We start from the raw sequence: 9,008 nt of genomic DNA on the forward strand, positions 1-9,008 counted from the left end.
GGCACCACAACTCTCCACACTGCACTCACTCACACACAGAGTGAAAAATATAACTCAACAATGATTTAACACAATAAAAAAAGTGCTGGCAATATTAAATAGTTTGTAATGTTAAATAGTTAATGTTGGTGTACATGTAGAAATGTTGGCAACCCGGGCTACTTAACTTGGATATCTTTAGGTGTAACTTGCATTAGATCTCTGATACTTGAAATGTCTCTATATTTTAATGTTAGGAGGTCTAACTTGTGACGTATAGTGCTCTTTTCTTAAAGCAGCATTAAAGGTGTCACAGTATTTGGTGTGTTACTACTTATCTCTCTCCCTCTGGAAGATGGAGGTCTCAGACACTTTTGGTTCATGGACTACCTGCAAGCCTGAACTTGCTAGTTGTCCCTCTCTGCTCACAAGCAGAGAGGGACAATTTAATAAAGGGGGTGATAGAGATTACTAAACTTTCCAAAAATAATTTAATTACATAAGGAAAGAGCAGTCTGATCCTTAGAACCTAATAGCTGAAATCTCCCTGTCAGCACATAGGCTCACTTTTCTCTGTAATCTCCCTCAGGCTGAAAGATAGCTGATTCTATGCAGGAATCTGGCTACAAGACTTTCCTGTGCAACCCTACACCCAACAGCTTCTTTGATAGTTCTGGGATCGCTGTGTCTGCTTGCACACTCTGTCTCTCCAGAAAACTCCCCTTTTAGACCTCTCCTTCCCCTGCTGCTGCCACACATGCTTCTGGCCAGCACATCTCACTGCTTTTTTTCTTCTTTAATTCTTTCTATCCTCCCAGCTCTGGATCACTACAGGGACAGAACTTTGCTTCAATCTGCGTTTTCATGGTAACAGCACAAGATAGCTTTGCTACAATTTTGTAGATGTACTTTGTTTTCACCACTGTTAGTAACTGAAGCACAGTCCTCAAAATCTGCAAACGTGGGACAAAATAAATTTCTGTTTTACAATGTGATAAAGGGGGTGATAGAGATTACTAAACTTTCCAAAAATAATTTAATTACATAAGGAAAGAGCAGTCTGATCCTTAGAACCTTGAGTGCTGTAGGCCCAGACAAACTAGTTGCATTTTACAATAGAATGTGTTTAATTTGTGCAATATTAATAGCTATGCTGAAAGACAGAACATATATGCATATAATGCAAAGAATAACACACGATTGACCAAATTACAAATTATACATTTTAATACACAGACACTTTTGAAAGAATGCTGTAAAAACCCAATGCAAACATAATACTTTATATGTATTATATATTGTTACACTAAATACTTTGCTTCTTCTCATACACAAGTACTGGAGATATTGAGCAGTCATGCTCACAACAAAAGGAAGATGACCTTATGGGGCCTTGCAGAGATGTATAGAGGCCATGAGACATGCTCTTGAAAGAATCTTCTTCAACTTCTTCCCCAGGAGTCAGACAAGCCTTCACTGATCAGCCATCACAAGCATCCTGTACCGAAGGCTTGTCCAGCTCCATTCAGTTCAGGGTCACTAACCAGCAGGACAACTAGCAAGCAATAGCATTTGTGTCAAATGTCTATATTATTTTATTTCCAACTTTAAGATTCCCATTGGACTACATAAGGAAATATTTGCTGGCATGTAAAGTGGTAAAATAGGGTTAGTGCGTATTCAAATAAAAACATTTTTAGCCCTGTGTGGATGTTTATTGCTTTCACTCAAAGTCCCAGGATGCCTGGAAAAGTCTCACTGCTATGCAGTATGCAATACATATCCTTGCCAAACATGTAAATAAATACACTTGCATAAAAAGTATACATACGTGTATATGTTGCATCTCAAGATGCATCCATCCGAAAAACAGTAGTATTTGCACCAGATATACATCAGACATACAAGTGTGTATAATTGATAGCTTAGAGATGTGAATGGGTATTATTAGTAGCAAAGGCTAAAGTTGCATTACCCTGTTTTACACTTTATAATAATGTAATAAAATGTTACTTACACAAGAGAGAATAGTGTATTTTCTGTTACTAATAAATATGAAAGTTGCCTTTTCCAAATAAAATATAATTAAATACAAACACAATAAGAAGCCCACAACTAAGGTACACCCACAACTACCCAATATGCCATTGCTATAATATCCACATTTCTAGCCTACTCAGCGTCCTTCTAAAATCACATATATAGATACAAGGAAACTCCATTGACAGAATTAAAACATGGCGCTTATATTTGTTTTTAAAAAAAATTATCCAGACACATCATAGACATATATTTATGCTTAGACTTCAACATGAGTCATTAATACAAGATTGCAATGTCAGCTCCCTGTGATATTTCTAATGTAACAAGATGCTTCTCTTTTTTAGCATACCACTACAACAATATAGTCAACATTCACACTACTACTGATATGATAACCACTGCCTATAAATGAGCAGTATTAAAAACTTTGAACATGCCTGCCATATTGCTGGAAACACTTTAGCTCCTTGAATATAACACTATTCTTTGATATTGTGCTTTGCACAAAAAGTTAACCTTCAAGAATTTATCCAATATAGATATAATTGGATTGGCCAAGTGATCTAGAACATCCTCCATGTCAACATTCTGAAAACTCAGTATATAATCTTTTGATTTTTTTAAATATTCTTACTATTCAATCAGAGAAACTCATCAGAAGAATATTATAGAACGTTGGCAGAGGTTTATCTAGAATACATGTCCATTTGAATGACCAGATAATTGTGCAGGGCCAGTCATTGCATTAGCTGTTTATTAAACAAGAGAAACGTATGAAATGACCATGTTGTGGATTCTGCCCTAGTCACTCTAATTGCCTATGCCACCAATGTTATAGGCCACGACTTTTAATTCTTGCAGAAATTGGGACTTTTGCAACGTATAAACAGAAAGTTGAGTTGTGCACAGGGTGTGTGTATTTTTCTATATTCAATAGCACAGTGGTTGCATTGCTGCCTTACAGCACTGGGGGCCTATTGCGCTGGATGTTCCTATTGCCTATTTGTATGTTCCCCCCATGTTCGTGTGGGTTTCCTCCCACAAGCCAAAAACATACTGGTAGGTTAATGGCCTTCTAACAAAATGGACATATTCTTCATCTTTATTTATTGAAATGTTATGTATGTTTCTAAAAAAAGATATTCAAATAACGTTTGATATCACACAGCTGTACCAAATAATACTTTCTAATTGCTTAGTACAGACTGGCTCTGGGTACCTGAGTTTTGGTTATCTATGGAGTCATAAACTTATAACCCTTGCATATCTATATTCTTTTATATTCTTAAGACATTTGAATGTTAGATATGGCTCTACTATCATCTGCTAATTAAAGGCATAGCTTCTTTTATTTGTTTGTGTCATGGAAAAGAAGGTCAAGTTATTATGTTAAAAGTAATGATCAATGCATACAGTCACCAGAACTCATTCATCACATGTTGGATGTGCAGTTCTTTTTCTCTGCCAATTTCTAAATAAACATATTTTTGAATCCAGTTCCAATTTCCTAGTCATTACTGGAAATTCTTCACTATTAGGAGAATTTATGCTAACAGATGTACAGCAGGCAGGGGAGGGCTGGCAGACTTTAGCCTGGGGGGCAAGCACACAGCACTGGCCCATAAGAAGCGGCCCATCCTTAAAGGGTGGTTTTTGGTACAATATATATTTATCTATATACGAAGAGGCTATTTGTGTTGCTTAATCTATATATATATTTATGCCCAGGCCTAGAGCTGGTTTAAGGCTCTGGGTGGGCCTGGGCACTTTAGACAGGGTAACCCCCTATGATGTTGCATGGTTATCATTTTAGAGAAAAAATACACAGACAATATTGTGTGCACTACTGTTAGGTGCCCACAGTTCTGCCTTCACGAACAGTACACGGTGAAGTGGGACATACCTCCCAACTGTCCTAAGCGAAACAGTCACCCAAATTCGGGACTGTCCCATCAGATTCAGGACAGTTGGCAGACTGTCCTGCTCTCTCCTACCTGTTCTTGTCACTGTCACCACTTGTGGCTGCTGGTTACTTTGGCTCTGGATCCTTGGAGGTCCTATTTGGTAAAAAAAAAAATGGGTACATGAAATTTAGAAAACTTCAACAATCCCTGGCATTAAATCAATATATCACCCAAGTTTTATAATTAGGCCCCCCTTCTGCCGACATGCTTTAGCCACACATGTCCCCCTCTGCCCAGAACCTTTAGTCACACATGCCCCCCTCTGTCCCAGCACCTTTAGTGACACATGTCCAACTCTGTCCCAGCACCTTTAGTCACACATGTATCCCTATACCCTGCAGCTTCAATCGCCCCCCCACCCTACACACACTAACTCCCCCTACCTCTTACCTTTTTGTACACAAGTGGCTCCAGGGACAGAGAGAACTGCTGTAGCTCTGCACATACCATAGAGTTCCATCAGCCACGCCTACACTTCCTACCATGTGACCACGGAGGTCACATGACCTGGTGATGTAATCTGTTACTGAGATGCGATGGAGACAGCCTTTGCGGTCTGTGCAGGGGCTGTGACATCTCAGAGTACTCACTGCAGCCGGATTATTCATTCACAGAATATTGTATGTACTACAAGTACAATATTCTGTGAATGAATGATGCGGCTGCTGTGAGTACTCTGTGATGTGACAGCCCCTGCACAGACCGCAAAGGCTGTCTCCATCACATTACCACTGGACCACCAGGCGGCCCAATATACTATTATTCTGTCCGGCTCGAGTGCCATCTGCCCCCCTGCCCGCTGGGCCAGCCCGCCCCTGACAGCAGGGGATGACTGTCATCTTTTGGCCTGGAGGGGCACATTAATATGTGCTCATTACCTTCTATATGGGTACTGCAAAGGAAACATGGATATGGTAAACATTGTGCAGTGTGGTTTATCTACTTTTGACATGGGTTTATATAGCAAGTGAAATTTAAACCAATTTTTTTTATAAAAGACCTATAACCAAATACAGTACAGCCTCCTTTGATTAGTCGTCAATGAAGATTCTATGTACAAAGAATATATTAATGATCAATACAAATTACAGAAAGCATTATAGTGACCTCTATATAGCACAGAGAACATTCTGATGACCTCTAAACAATACATAGAACATTCTACTGACTTATATACAGCACAGAGAATATTCTGATGATCCCTATACAATATGTAGAACATTCTACTTAATACAGACAGCATTCTAGTGATAGCTATTGTCAGATAAGCAGAGCAGGGTTACCGTCTTCTGGGGTAGACGACTGCACTTTATACGGAACAGCCAAGGATGTCACACCAGCCAAGTGTTTTTGGTTTTAGTAGCCACAACTATTTTTATTCACCAGCAATAAAGCAATACAAAACACAAACAAAAGAGCTTGCCTGTCTGGCACAAACACAACATAGGATCGCCATCTCTGAAGTAAGGGACCTAGTGTCCCACACATGCATTCAAACAATAGTACTCACTGGCTTTTTTAGTTTCTCTCAGCAAACACCCACCTACTCCTCAGACTGTGAGAGATCGAGTAAACTGCCTAGTAGGCTTTAAACAGAAATTTATCAGGTGCAACTCCTGATTAGCCAACAATTTGCTAGCTCTCTGGAAAACCCAAAATGAACCGTTTAAATGGAGCCCACTTTTCTTTCTCTATTCATAACTCCCCAGCACCCTTTCCAGTTTTCCTTACAACTGAAGACAATCTCTGGGAAGCTTTTCCCAACTACAAACAATCTTCTGGGCTTTTACAAAACAACAAACATTATAGTGAGCTATATACAAAATAGAGAGCAGAGCTGTAACTAGAAATTTAAGTGCCCGGGGCAAGAAGAAAAAGTTCCCCACTCCCAGGCCTCAATTATAATTAAATTAGCCTAAAATATTAAATGTCCTATGCTCCCCTTCAGCTTTGCACCCTAGGCGGTTGCACTTCCCACACAGCACTAGCTATGGCCCTGACAGAGAGTTTTCTAGTGACATCTTTAGTGAGAATTTTTTAGTGTCAAGCTACAAGGTCCACAGAGGCTTCCACAAGCAGAGTAGTGGACCAGTCCAACAGGAGCCAAGATCCTAAGTCAGCAGTATCAAGTAAGTGTAAGAGCAAGCACACAACTGCTCTTTCTTTAGCTCCACAGCCTGTCCTACCACTAACATAAATTCAAATAAGTACTTGAACTCTGCATCAACCCTGATGGATGCCCACTCAAGACTAGCCAATTGGCCAAAGGGGTGGTTGTTTGCAATAACTATGAATGCCTCTCCCACTCCACTGCTCAACACACCTCAAACCTCCTCCCCATTCCCTGTGATCGGCCAATGACCATTGCCTCTCTTCCACTCTGATCACCACATTTCACTCACATATACAAGATTTCTCCCTGGCTGCCCCCCTCCACTGGAACAACCTCCCTCATTCTATCCAAATCTCCCCTAGTCTGTGCACCTTAAAACGGGCACTGAAAACTCACCTGCTCCTCAAAGCCTACCATCCATCCACCTAACCATCTCTCCATGCTTGAGTTCCTCACCATGCTTGAGCCATCTACTATTCTGTCTACAACCCAATGTATCTGTCTGCACAATGAACCATCACTGGAAGCTAGCAGCAGCTATTACAGTTTTTTGCACTAATTCAGCCTTCAACTGGGTGAAGGCATGCTCATTCACTACGGGGACTAGGTCATCTGTTTGGTATGCTTCTTACCTCTCAAGTCTGTCAAAGGCTTGGCAATGGCATTGTACTGGAGTACAAACTTACGGTAGTACCCATCAGTCCCAAGGCTCGGACTTGCTTTTGGTTTCATGGCTGAGGCCATGAGAAGATAGCCTTGATTCTGACCCACTCTGGCAGATTCTTGCCTCCTCCAACCTGGTCTCCATCCCCATTTAGCATTTCTCAGGGCGGATAGTCAAACCTGCCTTGCTAATACTCTTCAGTACTTGGGTGATGTACCTGTGGTACTCTTTATATGTCTTGTTGAATATGGTTATATCATCCAGCTATGCCTGAGCAAGTCCTAATGTCCTTTAACGAGGTGATCCACATCCGCTGGAAGGTAGCTGGAGCATTTTTCCTTCCAAAGGACATAGCAGTGAAATCAAATGGCCCGAATGAAGAAATTAATGCAGAAACTTCCTGTGCATCCTTAGTCAGCAATATCTGCCAGTACCCCTTACTAGATCCAGGGTGGACACATAGCGCACTGTCCCCTATCGGTACAATAGCCCATCTATCCAGGACATTGAATAGGCATCCATCACTTTTATGGGCAGCACGGTGGCTAAGTAGTTAGCATTTCTGCCTTACAGCACTGGGGTCATGAGTTCAATTCCCGACCATGGACTTGTCTGTGAGGAGTTTGTATGTTCTCCCCGTGTTTGCGTGGGGTTCCTCTTGGTGCTCCGGTTTCCTCCCACACTCCAAAAACATACTGGTAGGTTAATTGTCTGCTATCAAATTGACCCTATTATGTGTATCTGTCTGTCTGTGTGTGTGTGTGTGTATCGGAATTTAGACTGTTAACCCCAATGGGACTGATGTGAGTGAGTACTCTGTACAGTGCTGCAGAATTAGTGGCACTATATAAATAAATGGTAATAATAAAAATAATCACTGTCACCTCATTCAGCCTACAGTGGTCTATTTAGTCAGATCCTTCTTGGGCATTAACACGATGCCTAAGGACTATGTGAAATTACAATCACTCCCCTTACCAAAAACTCATTCATCTCCTTCTTAACTATCCTGAGGACCTCAGTACTCATGTGATATATGGTCTGCCAAATAGGCTGAGTCTCTTCTGTATCAATATGGTGGGTCAATACATGAGTGCACCTAGGCTTGCTGGTACACTCAACACTTCCCTCATCTCAATACTCTGCTTCTCGCTTAACTGTTCCCCTATCTCTCCCACCAATACCCCTCACTCTCAAGTTAGTATCAGCTAACAAGTTGGGTAATGGGTCTGTCTCGGGCTGTCCAGGGGTGGGCAGCATAATGTCATTGTCATTCACTTTCCATTACAGATATTTTTTGACTCAGTTAATGTGGAACATTTTCAGTCAAGTGCCTTTGCTATCCAGAGTCACTGCCTAATCTATATCACTGTGCCGCTGCACCATGGTATACGTTACCGCCCAGCAAACCTAAAGTTTCTTTTACCATGCTTTAATTAGCACATTTCCTTCTGTGGTTGCATGCCTGTCTATTGTATTCTTGCTGCTGATAGTTCTGTGCTACATTACCTGTCTAAGTCACTCCTGAACCTGCTCTACATACTCAAGGATGGGTACCTTGGTTACCCTGAAAATTACTCCCCAGCTCTCACAGACCAAGAGAAAAAGTGAGCAATAAGGCTGAGGACAAAGCCCTGTGGGACCCCAACAGATAGTGGGAGTGGAGCGGATTATTTACTAAAGGTAGAATTACCTAAGGAGCAGTTAGATGGGTAGGAAGTTAACCAAAAAAGAACTGCATCACCAAGACCAATGAAGTGAATGGTGTATAGGAGAAGATGGTGATGAATAGTATCAAAAAGCAGCAGAGAGGTCCAGGAGGATGAGCATGGAAAAGTGGCTCTAGTTGCTGCTGTAAGTAGCTAATTGGTCACTTTTTGAATGCAGTCTCAGTGGATTGTTGTATGCAGAAGCCTGACTGATAGCAAAGAGCAGAGAATGGAGTGACAGGTAAGTGAAAAAGGTGGTTGTACACAATTTGCTCAAGTAATTTGCTGCCAAAAGGGAAGACAGAAATAGAGTATTGGTTGAGAGACAGGCTGAGCTGAGAGATGCGTACTTGGTTTGGGGAGAGGAGCATGTGTTTAAATAGTTCCAGAGGAGAGAGATAAGTTTAAGAAGTGAGGTAGAGGCAAGTATGCCGTGGAGGACAAGAAGCGTAGACATTTGGAGGAAATTAGTTTGAGGTGGCAGAGTGGTCAGGTAAGAGGTGGATTAGGGAATGTTGAAGAAGATGGGTGGTGTG

The 9,008-nt window shown here is 41.3% G+C and overlaps 1 long non-coding RNA gene across 2 annotated transcripts in view; it reads right to left on the reverse strand.

The window, feature by feature from the left end:
* The window catches only part of LOC142142979 (uncharacterized), a 74,573-nt gene extending 70,127 nt beyond the window's left edge, over window positions 1–4,446 (reverse strand). For both annotated transcript variants that reach the window (XR_012689432.1, XR_012689433.1), the window contains exons 1-2: window positions 4,377–4,446; window positions 4,017–4,079 (exon numbers count right to left, since the gene is read on the reverse strand). This is a non-coding gene — a long non-coding RNA (uncharacterized LOC142142979). The remainder of the gene's footprint in view (window positions 1–4,016; window positions 4,080–4,376) is intronic.
* Between the last annotated feature and the right edge of the window lie 4,562 nt (window positions 4,447–9,008).

This window comes from Mixophyes fleayi, chromosome 3, assembly GCF_038048845.1.
Source record: "Mixophyes fleayi isolate aMixFle1 chromosome 3, aMixFle1.hap1, whole genome shotgun sequence".
Lineage (NCBI taxonomy): Eukaryota > Metazoa > Chordata > Amphibia > Anura > Limnodynastidae > Mixophyes > Mixophyes fleayi.